Source organism: Anabrus simplex, chromosome 3, assembly GCF_040414725.1.
Source record: "Anabrus simplex isolate iqAnaSimp1 chromosome 3, ASM4041472v1, whole genome shotgun sequence".
In the NCBI taxonomy this organism is placed as follows: domain Eukaryota; kingdom Metazoa; phylum Arthropoda; class Insecta; order Orthoptera; family Tettigoniidae; genus Anabrus; species Anabrus simplex.
In genome coordinates, this window is record NC_090267.1 from 487,804,681 (window position 1) to 487,817,799 (window position 13,119).

At 44.8% G+C, this 13,119-nt stretch overlaps 16 non-coding genes across 16 annotated transcripts; all 16 read left to right on the top strand.

Annotated features, from left to right (window-relative positions):
• The first annotated feature begins 260 nt into the window (after positions 1-260).
• On the top strand, positions 261-333 carry TRNAK-UUU (transfer RNA lysine (anticodon UUU)). The gene has a single exon. It is a non-coding gene; the product is annotated as a tRNA-Lys (tRNA).
• Positions 334-411: 78 nt separating this feature from the next.
• On the top strand, positions 412-484 carry TRNAK-UUU (transfer RNA lysine (anticodon UUU)). Its single transcript has one exon. It is a non-coding gene; the product is annotated as a tRNA-Lys (tRNA).
• Positions 485-1,013: 529 nt separating this feature from the next.
• On the top strand, positions 1,014-1,086 carry TRNAK-UUU (transfer RNA lysine (anticodon UUU)). Its single transcript has one exon. It is a non-coding gene; the product is annotated as a tRNA-Lys (tRNA).
• A 378-nt stretch (positions 1,087-1,464) lies between these two features.
• On the top strand, positions 1,465-1,537 carry TRNAK-UUU (transfer RNA lysine (anticodon UUU)). Its single transcript has one exon. It is a non-coding gene; the product is annotated as a tRNA-Lys (tRNA).
• Positions 1,538-1,917: 380 nt separating this feature from the next.
• On the top strand, positions 1,918-1,990 carry TRNAN-AUU (transfer RNA asparagine (anticodon AUU)). Its single transcript has one exon. It is a non-coding gene; the product is annotated as a tRNA-Asn (tRNA).
• Positions 1,991-3,566: 1,576 nt separating this feature from the next.
• TRNAK-UUU (transfer RNA lysine (anticodon UUU)) lies at positions 3,567-3,639 on the top strand. The gene has a single exon. It is a non-coding gene; the product is annotated as a tRNA-Lys (tRNA).
• An 833-nt stretch (positions 3,640-4,472) lies between these two features.
• Positions 4,473-4,545, top strand: TRNAK-UUU (transfer RNA lysine (anticodon UUU)). Its single transcript has one exon. It is a non-coding gene; the product is annotated as a tRNA-Lys (tRNA).
• Positions 4,546-7,375: 2,830 nt separating this feature from the next.
• TRNAK-UUU (transfer RNA lysine (anticodon UUU)) lies at positions 7,376-7,448 on the top strand. The gene has a single exon. It is a non-coding gene; the product is annotated as a tRNA-Lys (tRNA).
• A 1,498-nt stretch (positions 7,449-8,946) lies between these two features.
• On the top strand, positions 8,947-9,019 carry TRNAK-CUU (transfer RNA lysine (anticodon CUU)). The gene has a single exon. It is a non-coding gene; the product is annotated as a tRNA-Lys (tRNA).
• Positions 9,020-9,247: 228 nt separating this feature from the next.
• TRNAK-UUU (transfer RNA lysine (anticodon UUU)) lies at positions 9,248-9,320 on the top strand. Its single transcript has one exon. It is a non-coding gene; the product is annotated as a tRNA-Lys (tRNA).
• A 75-nt stretch (positions 9,321-9,395) lies between these two features.
• Positions 9,396-9,468, top strand: TRNAK-UUU (transfer RNA lysine (anticodon UUU)). The gene has a single exon. It is a non-coding gene; the product is annotated as a tRNA-Lys (tRNA).
• A 1,128-nt stretch (positions 9,469-10,596) lies between these two features.
• Positions 10,597-10,669, top strand: TRNAK-UUU (transfer RNA lysine (anticodon UUU)). The gene has a single exon. It is a non-coding gene; the product is annotated as a tRNA-Lys (tRNA).
• Positions 10,670-11,199: 530 nt separating this feature from the next.
• Positions 11,200-11,272, top strand: TRNAK-UUU (transfer RNA lysine (anticodon UUU)). The gene has a single exon. It is a non-coding gene; the product is annotated as a tRNA-Lys (tRNA).
• A 793-nt stretch (positions 11,273-12,065) lies between these two features.
• On the top strand, positions 12,066-12,138 carry TRNAK-UUU (transfer RNA lysine (anticodon UUU)). The gene has a single exon. It is a non-coding gene; the product is annotated as a tRNA-Lys (tRNA).
• A 78-nt stretch (positions 12,139-12,216) lies between these two features.
• On the top strand, positions 12,217-12,289 carry TRNAK-UUU (transfer RNA lysine (anticodon UUU)). The gene has a single exon. It is a non-coding gene; the product is annotated as a tRNA-Lys (tRNA).
• Positions 12,290-12,773: 484 nt separating this feature from the next.
• TRNAK-UUU (transfer RNA lysine (anticodon UUU)) lies at positions 12,774-12,846 on the top strand. The gene has a single exon. It is a non-coding gene; the product is annotated as a tRNA-Lys (tRNA).
• Positions 12,847-13,119: the final 273 nt, after the last annotated feature.

Consider the following 13,119-nt stretch of genomic DNA (forward strand, 5'->3'; position numbering starts at 1 on the left):
GTGAGGTCCAACGTTCAAATCCCTTCTCGGGCGTACGGATACTTGTTGCCTATTTTTCAAGGAAGACACCAAGTGTATGTGAGAAATGTAATTAAAATAGTACGAATATAGCCCGAGTAGCTCAGTCGGTAGAGCATTAGGCCTTTAACCTTAGGGTCCAGTGTTCAAATGTGTGTTTGGGCGAACGCGTTTATTTGCTTATTTACCGAGGAGGATACCAAGTGTCTGTGAGAAATGTAAATGAATAATTTACCCATGTAGCCCGAGTAGCTCAGCCGGTAGAGCATCAGGGTTTTAACCTGAGGGTACAGGGTTCAAATCCCTGCTCGGGCGAACGGAAATTTATTGACTATTTCTCAAGAAGGACATCAAGTGTCTGTGAGAAATGTAAAGGAAAAATATACGAATGTAGCCCGAGTAGCTCAGCCGGTAGAGCATCAGGCTTTTAACCCGGGGGTCCAGGGTTCAAATCCCTGCTCGGGCGGATGGAAGTTTTAGCTTATTTATCAACTAGGAAACCAAGTGTCTGTGAGAAATGTAAATGAAAATTTACGAATGTACCCCGGGTAGCACAGTCGGTAGAGCACTAGGCTTCTAACCTGAGGGTCCAACGCTCAAATCCCTTCACGGGCGTGCGGATATTTTTTGCCTATTTCTCAAGGAAGACATCAAGTGTCTGTTGAGAAATGTTATTAAAAAATTTGCGTATATATACCGAGGAGCTCAGTCGGTAGACGTTGGGCATTTAACCTGAGGGTCCAGGGTTCAAATCCCGGCTCGGGCGAACGCGTTCTTATCGGTTATTTATCAACGAGGATACCAAGTGTCCGTGAGAAATGTAAATGAATAAGTTACCAATGAAGCTAGAGTAGCTCATGCGGTAGCGCATTATGCTTTTAACCTGAGGGTCCAGGGTTCAAATCCCTGCTCGGGCGAACGGAAATTTATTGACTATTTCTCAAGAAAGACATCAAGTGTCTGTGAGAAATGTAAATGAATAATTTGCCAATGTAGCCCGAGTAGCTCAGCCGGTAGAGCATCAGGCTTTTTACCTGAGGGTCCAGGGTTCAAATCCCTGCTCGGGCGAACGGAAATTTATTGACTATTTCTCAAGAAGGACATCAAGTGTCTGTGAGAAATGTAAAGGAAAATTATTCGAATGTAGCCCGAGTAGCTCAGCCGGTAGAGCATCAGGCTTTTAACCTCGGGGTCCAGGGATCAAATCCCTGCTCGGGCGGACGGAAGTTTTAGCTTATTTATCAACTAGGACATCAAGTGTCTGTGAGTAATGTAAAAGAAAAATTTACTAATGTAGCCCGAGTAGCTCAGCCGGTAGAGCGTCAGGAGTTTAACCTTAGGGTCCAGTGTTCAAATGTGTGTTTGGGCCAACGCGTTTCTTTGCTTATTTACCGAGGAGGATACCAAGTGTCTGTGAGAAATGTAAATGAATAATTTATCCATGTAGCCCGAGTAGCTCAGCCGGTAGAGCATCAGGCTTTTAACCTGAGGGTCCAGGGTTCAAATCCCTGCTCGGGCGAACGGAAATTTATTGACTATTTCTCAAGAAGGACATCAAGTGTCTGTGAGAAATGTAAAGGAAAAATATACGAATGTAGCCCGAGTAGCTCAGCCGGTATAGCATAAGGCTTTTAACCTGAGGGTCCAGGGGTCAAATCCCTGCTCGAGAGAACGCGTTCTTTTTCGTTATTTATCAACGAGGATGCCAAGTGTCTGTGAGAAATGTAAATGATAAACCTACTAACGTATCCCGAGTAGCTCAGCCTGTAGAACATCAGGCTTTTAACCTGAGGGTCCAGGGTTCAAATCCCCGCTCGGGCGAACGGAAATTATTTGACTACTTCTCAAGAAGGACATCAAGTGTCTGTGAGAAATGTAAGGGAAAAATTTACTAATGTAGCCCGTGTAGCTCAGCCGGTAGAGCATCAGGCTATTAACCTGTGGGTCCAGTGTTCAAATCCCTGCTCGGGCGGACGGTAGTTTTGGCTTATTTATCAACTAGGACACCAAGTTTCTGTGAAAGTGTAAATGTAAAACATACTAACGTAGCCCAAGTAGCTCAGTCGATAGAGCGTTATTCTTTTAACCTGGGGGTCCAAGGTTCAAACCCTGCTCGGGCGAACGTGCTTTTTCGGTTATATATCAACGATGATACTGAGTGTCTGCGAAAAAATTCAATGAAAAATTTACGAATGTACCCCGGGTAGCTCAGTCGGTAGAGCACTAGGCTTTTAACCTGAGGGTCCAACGCTCAAATCCCTTCTCGGGCGTAGGGATATTTTTTGCCTATTTTTCAAGGAAGACATCAAGTGTCTGTGAGAAATGTTATTAAGAAATGAGCGTATATATACCGAGGAGCTCAGCCGGTAGAGCATCAGGCTTTTAACCTGGGGGTCCAGGGATTAAATCCCTGCTCGGGCGGACGTAAGTTTTGGCTTATTTATCAACCATGGCACCAAGTGTCTGTGAGAAATGTAAATGAAAAACTTACTAACATAGCCCGAGTAGCTCAGTCGGTTGAGCATTAGGCTTTTAACCTGGGGGCCAGGGTTCAATCCCTGCTCGGGCGAACATGTTTTTTCGGTTATTTATCAACGACGATACTGAGTGTCTGTGAAAAAATTCAATGACAAAGTTAAGAAAGAACCCCGGGTAGCTCAGTCGGTAAAGCACTAGGCTTTTAACCTGGGAGTCCAACGCTCAAATCCCTTCTCGGGCGTAGGGATATTTTTTGCCTATTTTTCAAGGAAGACATCAAGTGTCTGTGAGAAATGTTATTAAAAAATAAGCGTGTATATACCGAGGAGCTCAGTCGGTAGAGCTCTAGGCTTTTAACCTGAGGGGCCAGGGTTCAAATCCCTGCTCGGGCGAACGCGTTCTTTTCGGTTATTTATCAACGAGGATACCGAGTGTCTGTGAGATTGTAAATGAATAATTTACCAATGAAGCCAGAGTAGCTCAACCGGTAGAGCATCATGCTTTAAACCTGATGGTCCAGGGTTCAAATCCCTGCTCGGGCGAACAGAAATTTATTGACTATTTCTCAAGAAAGACATCAAGTGTCTGTGAGAAATGTAAAGGAAAAATGTAGGAATGTAGCCCGAGTAGCTCAGCCGTAGAGCAGCAGGCTTGTAACCTGAGGGTCCACGGTTCAAATCCCTGCTCGGGCGGACGGGAGTTTCGGCTTATTTACCAAGTAGGATACCAAGTGTCTGTGAGAAATGTAAATGAAAAACCTGCTAACGTAGCCCGAGTACTTTAGTCGGTAGAGCAGTAGGCTTTTAACCTGAGGGTCCAACGTTCAAATCCCTTCTCAGGCGTACGGATATTTTTTGCCTTTTTTTCAAGGAAGACAACAAGTGTCTGTGAGAAATGTAGATGAAAAATTAACGAATGAAGCCCGAGTAGCTCAGTCGATAGGTCATTAGGCTTTGAACCTGAGGGTCCAGTGTTCAAATGTGTGTTTGGGCGAACGCGTTTCTTTGTTTATTTACCGAGGAGGATACCAAGTGTCTGTGAGAAATGTAAATGAATAATTTAGGAATGTAGCCCGAGTAGATCAGCCGGTAGAGCATCAGGCTTTTAACCTGAGGGTCCAGGGTTCAAATCCCTGCTCGGGCGAACGGAAATTTATTGACTACTTCTCAAGAAGGACATCAAGTGTCGGTGAGAAATGTAAAGGAAAAATTTACGAATTTAGCCCGAGTAGCTCAGCCGGTAGAGCATCGGGCTTTTAACCTGGGTGTCCAGGGATCAAATCCCTGCTCGGGCGGACGGAAATTTGTTGCCTATTTCTCAAGAAACACATCAAGTGTCTGTGAAAAATGTAAATGAAAAATGTCTGAGCGTAGCCCGAGTAGCTCAGTCGGTAGAGCGTTACGCTTTTAACCTGAGGGTCCAGTTTTCATATCCCTGCTCGGACGAACTCATTATCTTCGCTTATTTATTAAGGAGGATACCAAGTGTCTGTGAGAAATGTAAATGAAAAATAGAGCCAGTTAGCTCGAGTAGCTCAGTCGGTAGAGCTTTAGGCTTATAACTTGGGGTTCAAGGGTTCAAATCCCTGCGCGGACGAACGCAATTGTATTGATTATTTATGAAGGGGGACACGAAGCGTCCGTGAGAAATATAAATGAAAAAAGGTACGGAAATAGCCCGCGTAGCTCAGTCGGTAGAACATTAGGCTTTTAACCTGAGTGTCCAGTGTTCAAATCCCTGCTCGGGCGGATGGCAAATTTTTGCCTATTTTTCGAGGAAGACAAAGTGTCTGCGAGAAATGTAAATGAGAAATATACGAATGAAGTCCGAGTAGCTCAGTCGGTAGGTCATTAGGCTTTTAACCTGAGGGTCCAGTGTTCAAATGTGTGTTTGGGCGAACGCGATTATTTGATTATTTACCGAGGAGGATACCAAGTGTCTGTGAGAAATGTAAATGAAAAAAATATCCTACAGTAGTCCGAGTAGCTCAGTCGGTAGATCATTAGGCTTTTAACCTGAGGGTCCAGGGTTCAAATCCCTGCTCGGGCGGACGGAAGATTTTGCCTATTTTTCAAGGAAGACACCAAGGATCTGTGAGAAATTTTAAATGAAAAAGTGTGGATGTGTAACCCGAGAAGTTCAGTTGGTAGAGCGTTAGGATTTTAACGTGAGGGTACAGGTTTCAAATCTCTTCTCGGCAGAATTAAGTTTTATCCCTTATTTATCAAGCAGGATACCAAGTGTCTGTGAGAAGAGTACCGTAAACGAAAAACTGGGGAATGTAGATCCAGTAGCTCAGTCGGTAGGACATCAGGCCAATAACTTGTTGGTCAAGGGTTCAAATCCCTGCTCGGGCGTACGCGGTCGTTTTGCGTATTATTCAAGAAAGACATCAAGTGTCTGTGAGAAATGTAAATGAAAAATGTTTGAGCGTAGCCCGCGTAGCTCAGTCGGTAGAGCGTTAGGCTTTTAACCTGAGGGTCCAGGCTTCAAATCCCTGCTCGGGCGGATGGAAATGTTTGCCTATTTTTCAAGGAAGACATCAAGTGTCTGTGAGAAATGAGAATGAAAAATATACGAATGTAGCCCGAGTAGCTCAGTCGGTAGAGGATGCTGCGATGGTACCTAACTTAAGGGCACGACCGCTTCCTTCCCTCTTCCTTGCCTATCTTTCCCTATCTTAACATCCCCCATGAAGGGCCCTGTTCAACATTGCATGTGAGGCCACCTGGGCGAGGTACTGATCATTCTACACAGTTGTATTCCCGACCCAATTTGCTACGCCCCAGGACACTGTCCTTGAGGCTGTAGAGGTGGGAATCCTCGATGAGTCCGTGAGAAGAACCAACACAGGGGAGTTAACAAATTAAGAAGGAAAGTTAATGAAAACGAAAAACTGGCGAATATAGACCCAGTAGCTCAATCGGTAGAGCATTCTGCTTTTATTTACCTGTGGGTACAGTGTTCAAAGCCCTGCTCGCTCGAGCCCGTTTTTATTGCTTATTTATCAACGAGGCTACTGAGTGTCTGGGAAAAATGTCAATGAAAAATTTACGAACCCAACCCGGGTAGCTCAGTCGGTAGAGCATTAGGCTTTTAACCTGAGGATACAAGTTTCAAATCTCTTCTCGGCCTAAGGCATTTTTAATCCTATTTGATCAAGCAGGACACTTAGTATCTGCGAGAAATGTAAAAGAACAACTGGCGAATATAGACCCAGTAGCTCAATCGGTAGAGCATTAGGCTTTTTTTACCTGTGGGTACAGTGTTCAAAGCCCTGCTCGGGCGAACCCGTTTTTATTGCTTATTTATCAACGAGGCCGCCTCTGTGCTGTAGTGGTTAGCGTGATTAGCTGCCACCCCCGGAGGTCCGGGTTCGATTCCCGGCTCTGCCACGAAATTTGAAAAGTGGTACGAGGGCTGGAACGGGGTCCACTCAGCCTCGGGAGGTCAACTGAGTAGAGGTGGGTTCGATTCCCACCTCAGCCATCCTGGAAGTGGTTTTCCGTGGTTTCCCACTTCTCCTCCAGGCGAATGCCGGGATGGTACCTAACTTAAGGCCACGGCCGCTTCCTTCCCTCTTCCTTGCCTATCCCTTCCAATCTTCCCATCCCTCCACAAGGCCCCTGTTCAGCATAGCAGGTGAGGCCGCCTGGGCGAGGTACTGGTCATACTCCCCAGTTGTATCCCCCGACCAAGAGTCTGAAGCTCCAGGACACTGCCCTTGAGGCGGTAGAGGTGGGATCCCTCGCTAAGTCCGAGGGAAAAACCGAACCTGGAGGGTAAAGAGATGATGATGATGATGATTTATCAACGAGGAGTGTCTGGGAAAAATGTCAATGAAAAATTTACGAATGCAACCCGGGTAGCTCAGTCGGTAGAGCGTTAGGATTACAACTTGAGGTTCCAGGGTTCAAATCGCTGCTCGGACGAACGGAAACTGTGTGACTATTTCTCAAGAAAGTCATCAAGTCTATGTGGGAAATATAAATGAAAGATTTTCCGTTGTAGCCCGAGTAGCTCAGTCGGTAGAGCATTAGGCTTTTAAGCTGAGGGTCCAGGGATCAAATCCCTGCTCGGGCGAACGCATTGTGATTGATTATTTGCAAGGAGGATACCAACTGTCGGTGAGAAATATACATGAAGAATTGTATGAATATAGCCCGAGTAGTCGACAGACGATTAGGTTTTTAACCTAAGGGTCTGGATTCAAATCCATGCTGGGTTGCATGGACATTTATGGCCTATTTATGAACGTAGATATCAATTTTCTTTGAGAAATGTCAATGAAGAAAGGTGTGACTCTAGCCCGAGTAGCTCAGTCGGTAGAGGATAACGCGATTCTACCTAACTTAAGGTCACGGCTGCTTCCTTCCCTCTTCCTTAACAGATTAAGAAGTAAAGAAAGAAAGAAAGAAAGGTTCCAGGGTTCAATCCACTCTTCGGGCTTACGGACTTTTTGCTTGTTTATCAAGCAGTGCCCCAAAAGCCGCGTGAGATACGGACAAATAAATTGCAAGTATTTATCGAGGAGGCTATCAAGTGTCTGTGATCAATGTAATTAAAAATATGCGAATATTGCCCGAGTAGCTCAGTCGGTAGTGCATTAGGCTTTTAACCTGAGGGTCCAGTGTTTAAATGTGTGTTTGGGCGAACGCGTTTCTTTGCTTATTTACCGAGGAGGATACCAAGGGTCTGTGAGAAATGTAAATGAATAATTTACCAATGTAGCCCGAGTAGCTCAGCCGGTACAGCATCAGGCTTTTAACCTGAGGGTCCAGGGTTGAAATCCCTGCTCGGGCGGACGGTAGTTTTGGCTTATTTAACAACTAGGATACCAAGTTTCTGTGAGAAAAGTAAATGAAAACTTACTAACGTAGCCCGAGCAGCTCAGTCGGTAGAGCATCAGGCTTTTAACCTGAGGGTCCAGGGTTCAAATCCCTGCTCGGGCGAACGCATGTTGGTTGATTATTTATCAAGGAGGATACCAAGTGTCGGTGAGAAATATACAAGAAGAATTGTATGAATATAGCCCGAGTAGCCGACAGACGATTAGGATTTTAACCTAAGGACCTGGATTCAAATCAACGTAGATATCAATTTTCTTTGAGAAATGTCAATGAAGAAAGGTGTGACTCTAGCCCGAGTAGCTCAGTCGGTAGAGGATAACGCGATTCTACCTAACTTAATGTCACGGCTGCTTCCTTCCCCCTTCCTTGCCTATGTTTTCCAAACTTCCCATCTCCCACGAAGGCCCCTGTTCAGCATATCATGTGAGGCCACCTGGGCTAGGTACTGGTCATTGTACCCAGTTGTATCCCCGACACAATGTGTTACGCTCCAGGACACTGTCCTTGAGGCTGTAGAGGTGGGAACCCTCGATGAGTACGTGAGAAGAGATAACACTGGGGAGTTAACAAATTAAGAAGGTAAGAAAGAAAGAAAGAAAGAAAGAAAGGTTCCAGGGTTCAATCCACTCTTCGGGCTTACGGACTTTTTGCTTGTTTATCAAGCAGTGAACGAACAGCCGCGTGAGATACGGACAAATAAATTGCAAGTAGGTCCTACCAGATCAGTCGGTACTTCATTAGGCTTTTATCTTAAGACCCAGGGAACCATTACAATATCTGGCAACAGATTTCCAATTTTTATCCCTCAAATGTGCCTTGTGAGAAATGTAATTTAAACAATACGAATATACCCGAGTAGCTCAGTCGGTAGAGCATTAGGCGTTTAACCTGAGGGTCCAACGCTCAAATCCCTTCTCGGGCGTACGGATATTTTTTGCCTATTTCTCAAGGAAGACATCAAGTGTCTGTGAGAAATGTTATTAAAAAATTTGCGTATATCTACCGAGGAGTTCAGTCGGTAGACGTTAGGCATTTAACCTGAGGGCCAGGGTTCAAATCCCGGCTCGGGCGAACGTGTTCTTTTCGGTTATTTATCAACGAGGGTACTAAGTGTCTGTGAGAAATGTAAATGAATAATTTACCAATGAAGCTAGAGTAGCTCAACCGGTAGCGCATTATGCTTTTAACCTGAGGGTCCAGGGTTCAAATCCCTGCTCGGGCGAACGGAAATTTATTGACTATTTCTCAAGAAAGACATCAAGTATCAGTGAGAAATGTAAATGAAAAGCCTGCTAACGTAGCCCGAGTAGATCAGTCGGTAGAGCATTAGGCTTTTAACCTGAGGGTACAACGTTCAAATCCCTTCTCGGGCGTACGGATACTTTTTGCCTATTTTTCAAGGAAGACACCAAGTGTCTGTGAGAAATGTAATTAAAGAAGTACGAATATAGAACGAGTAGCTCAGTCGGTAGAGGATTAGGCCTTTAACCTTAGGGTCCAGTGTTCAAATGTGTGTTTGGGCGAACGCGTTTCCTTGCTTATTTACCGAGGAGGATACCAAGTGTCTGTGAGAAATGTAAAGGAAAAATATACGAATGTAGCCCGAGTAGCTCAGCCGGTAGAGCATCAGGCTCTTAACCTGAGGGTCCAGGGTTCAAATCCCTGCTCGGGCGAACGGAAATTTCTTGACTATTTCTCAAGAAGTACATCAAGTGTCTGTGAGTAATGTAAAGGAAAAATTTACTAATGTAGCCCGAGTAGCTCAGCCGGTAGAGCGTCAGGAGTTTAACCTTAGGGTCCAGTGTTCAAATGTGTGTTTGCGCGAACGCGTTTCTTTGCTTACTTACCGAGGAGGATACCAAGTGTCTGTGAGAAATGAAAATGAATAATTTACCCATGTAGCCCGAGTAGCTCAGCCGGTAGAGCATCAGGCTTTTAACCTGAGGGTCCAGGGTTCAAATCCTTGCTCGGGCGAACGGAAATTTATTGACTATTTCTCAAGGACATCAAGTGTCTGTGAGAAATGTAAAGGGAAAATACACGAATGTAGCCCAAGTAGCTCAGCCTGTAGAGCATCAGGCTTTTAACCTGAGGGTCCAGGGTTCAAATCCCTGCTCGGGCGGACGGAAGTTTTAGCTTATTTATCAACTAGGACACCAAGTGTCTGTGAGAAATGTAAATGAAAAACTTACTAACGTAGCCCGAGTAGCTCATTCGGTAGAGCATTATGCTTTTAACCTGGGGGTCCAGGGTTCAATCCCTGCTCGGGCGAACGTGTTTTTTCGGTTATTTATCAACGACGACACTGAGTGTCTGTGAAAAAATTCAATGAAAAATTTACGAATGTACCCCGGGTAGCTCAGTCGGTAGAGCACTAGGCTTTTAACGTGAGGTCCAACGCAAAAATCCCTTCTCGGGCGTATGGATAATTTTTGCCTATTTTTCAAAGAAGACACCAAGTGTCTGTGAGAAATGTAAATGAAAAATTTACGAATGTACCCCGGGTAGCTCAGTCGGTAGAGCACTAGGCTTTTAACCTTTGGGTCCAACGCTCAAAACCCTTCTCGGGCGTACGGATATTTTTTGCCTATTTCTCAAGGAAGACATCAAGTGTCTGTGAGAAATGTTATTAAACAATTTGCGTATATATACCGAGGAGCTCAGTCGGTAGACGTAAGGCATTTAACCTGAGGGTCCAGGGTTCAAATCCCGGCTCGGGCGAACGCGATCTTTTCGGTTATTTATCAACGAGGATACCAAGTGTCTGTGAGAAATGTAAATGAATACTTTACCAATGAAGCTAGAGTAGCTCAACCGGTAGCGCATTATGCTTTTCACCTGAGGGTCCAGGGTTTAAATCCCTGCTCGGGCGAACGGAAATTTATTGACTATTCTTCAAGAAAGACATCAAGTGTCTGTGAGAAATGTAAAAAAAAATATACGAATGTAGCCCGAGTAGCTCAGCAGGTAGAGCATCATTCTTTTAACCTGAGGGTCCAGGGTTCAAATCCCTGCTCGGGCGAACGGAAAATTCTTGACTATTTCTCAAGAAGGACATCAAGTGTCTGTGAGTAATCTAAAGGAAAAATTTACTAATGTAGTCCGAGTAGCTCAGCCGGTAGAGCGTCAGGCTTTTAACCTTAGTTTCCAGTGTTCAATAGTGTGTTTGGGCGAACGCGTTTCTTCGGTTATTTACCGAGGAGGATACCAAGTGTCTGTGAGAAATGTAAATGAATAATTTACCCATGTAGCCCGAGTAGCTCAGCCGGTAGAGCATCAGGCTTTTAACCTGAGGGTCCAGGGTTCAAATCCCTGCTCGGGCGAACGGAAATTTATTGACTATTTCTCAAGAAAGACATCAAGTGTCTGTGAGAAATGTAAATGAATAATTTACGAATGTACCCCGGGTAGCTCAGTCGGTAGAGCACTAGGCTTCTAACCTGAGGGTCCAACGCTCAAATCCCTTCTCGGGCGTGCGGATATTTTTTGCCTATTTCTCAAGGAAGACATCAAGTGTCTGTGAGAAATGTTATTAAAAAATTTGCGTATATATACCGAGGAGCTCAGTCGGTAGACGTTGGGCATTTAACCTGAGGGTCCAGGGTTCAAATCCCGGCTCGGGCGAACGCGTTCTTATCGGTTATTTATCAACGAGGATACCAAGTGTCCGTGAGAAATGTAAATGAATAATTTACCAATGAAGCTAGAGTAGCTCATGCGGTAGCGCATTATGCTTTTAACCTGAGGGTCCAGGGTTCAAATCCCTGCTCGGGCGAACGGAAATTTATTGACTATTTCTCATGAAAGACATCAAGTGTCTGTGAGAAATGTAAATGAATAACTTGCCAATGTAGCCCGAGTAGCTCAGCCGGTAGAGCATCAGGCTTTTCACCTGAGGGTCCAGGGTTCAAATCCCTGCTCGGGCGAACGGAAATTTATTGACTATTTCTCAAGAAGGACATCAAGTGTCTGTGAGAAATGTAAAGGAAAATTATTCGAATGTAGCCCGAGTAGCTCAGCCGGTAGAGCATCAGGCTTTTAACCTCGGGGTCCAGGGATCAAATCCCTACTCGGGCGGACGGAAGTTTTAGCTTATTTATCAACTAGGACACCAAGTGTCTGTGAGAAATGTAAATGAACAACTTACTAACGTAGCCCGAGTAGCTCGGTCGGTAGAGCATTAGGCTTTTAACCTGGGGGTCCAGGGTTCAATCCCTGCTCGGGCGAACGTGTTTATTCGGTTATTTATCAACGACGATATTGAGTGTCTGTGAAAAAATTCAATTAAAAATTTACGAATGTACCCCGGGTAGCTCAGTCGGTAGAGCACTAGGCTTTTAACGTGAGGTCCAACGCTCAAATCCCTTCTCGGGCGTACGGATACTTTATGCCTATTTTTCAAGGAAGACACCAAGTGTCTGTGAGAAATGTAATTAAAGAAGTACGAATATAGCCCGAGTAGGTCAGTCGGTAGAGCGTTAGGCTTTTAACCTGAGGGTACAACGTTCAAATCCCTTCTCGGGCGTATGGATACTTTTTGCCTATTTTTCAAGGAAGACACCAAGTGTCTGTGAGGAATGTAATTAAAGAAGTACGAATATAGCCCGAGTAGCTCAGTCGGTAGAGCATTAGGCTCGGGCGAACGAAAATTTCCTGACTATTTCTCAAGAAGGACATCAAGTGTCTGTGAGTAATCTAAAGGATAAATTTACTAATGTAGCCCGAGTAGCTCAGCCGGTAGAGCGTCAGGCTTTTCACCTGAGGGTCCAGGGTTCAAATCCCTGCTCGGGCGAACGGAAATTTATTGACTGTTTCTCAAGAAGGACATCAAATGTCGGTGAGAAATGTAAAGGAAAAATGTACGAATGTAGCCCGAGTAGCTCAGCCGGTAGAGCATCAGGCTTTTAACCTGAGGGTCCAGGGTTCAAATCCCTGCTCGGGCGGATGGAAGTTTTAGCTTATTTATCAACTAGGACACTAAGTGTCTGTGAGAAATGTAAATGAAAAATTTACGAATGTACCCCGGGTAGCTCAGTCGGTAGAGCACTAGGCTTTTCACCTGAGGGTCCAACGCTCAAATCCCTTCTCGGGCGTACGGATATTTTTTGCCTATTTCTCAAGGAAGACATCAAGTGTCTGTGAGAAATGTTATTAAAAAATTTGCGTGTATGTACCGAGGAGCTCAGTCGGTAGACGTTAGGCATTTAACCTGAGGGTCCAGGGTTCAAATCCCGGCTCGGGCGAACGCGTTCTTTTCGGTTATTTATCAACGAGGATACCAAGTGTCTGTGAGAAATGTAAATGAATAATTTTAACCTTAGGGTCCAGTGTTCAATAGTGTGTTTGGGCGAACGCGTTTCTTTGCTTATTTACCGAGGAGGATACCAAGTGTCTGTGAGAAATGTAAATGAATAATTTACCCATGTAGCTCGAGTAGCTCAGCCGGTAGAGCATCAGGCTTTTAACCTGAGAGTCCAGGGTTCAAATCCCTGCTCGGGCGAACGGAAATTTATTGACTATTTCTCAAGAAGGATATCAAGTGTCGGTGAGAAATGTAAAGGAAAAACATACGAATGTGTCCCGAGTAGCTCAGCCGGTAGAGCATCAGACTTTTAACCTGAGGGTCCAGGGTTCAAATCCCGGCTCGGGCAAACGCGTTCTTTTCGATTATTTATCAACGAGGATACCAAGTGTCTGTGAGAAATGCAAATGAATAATTTTAACCTTAGGGTCCAGTGTTCAATAGTGTGTTTGGGCGAACGCGTTTCTTTGC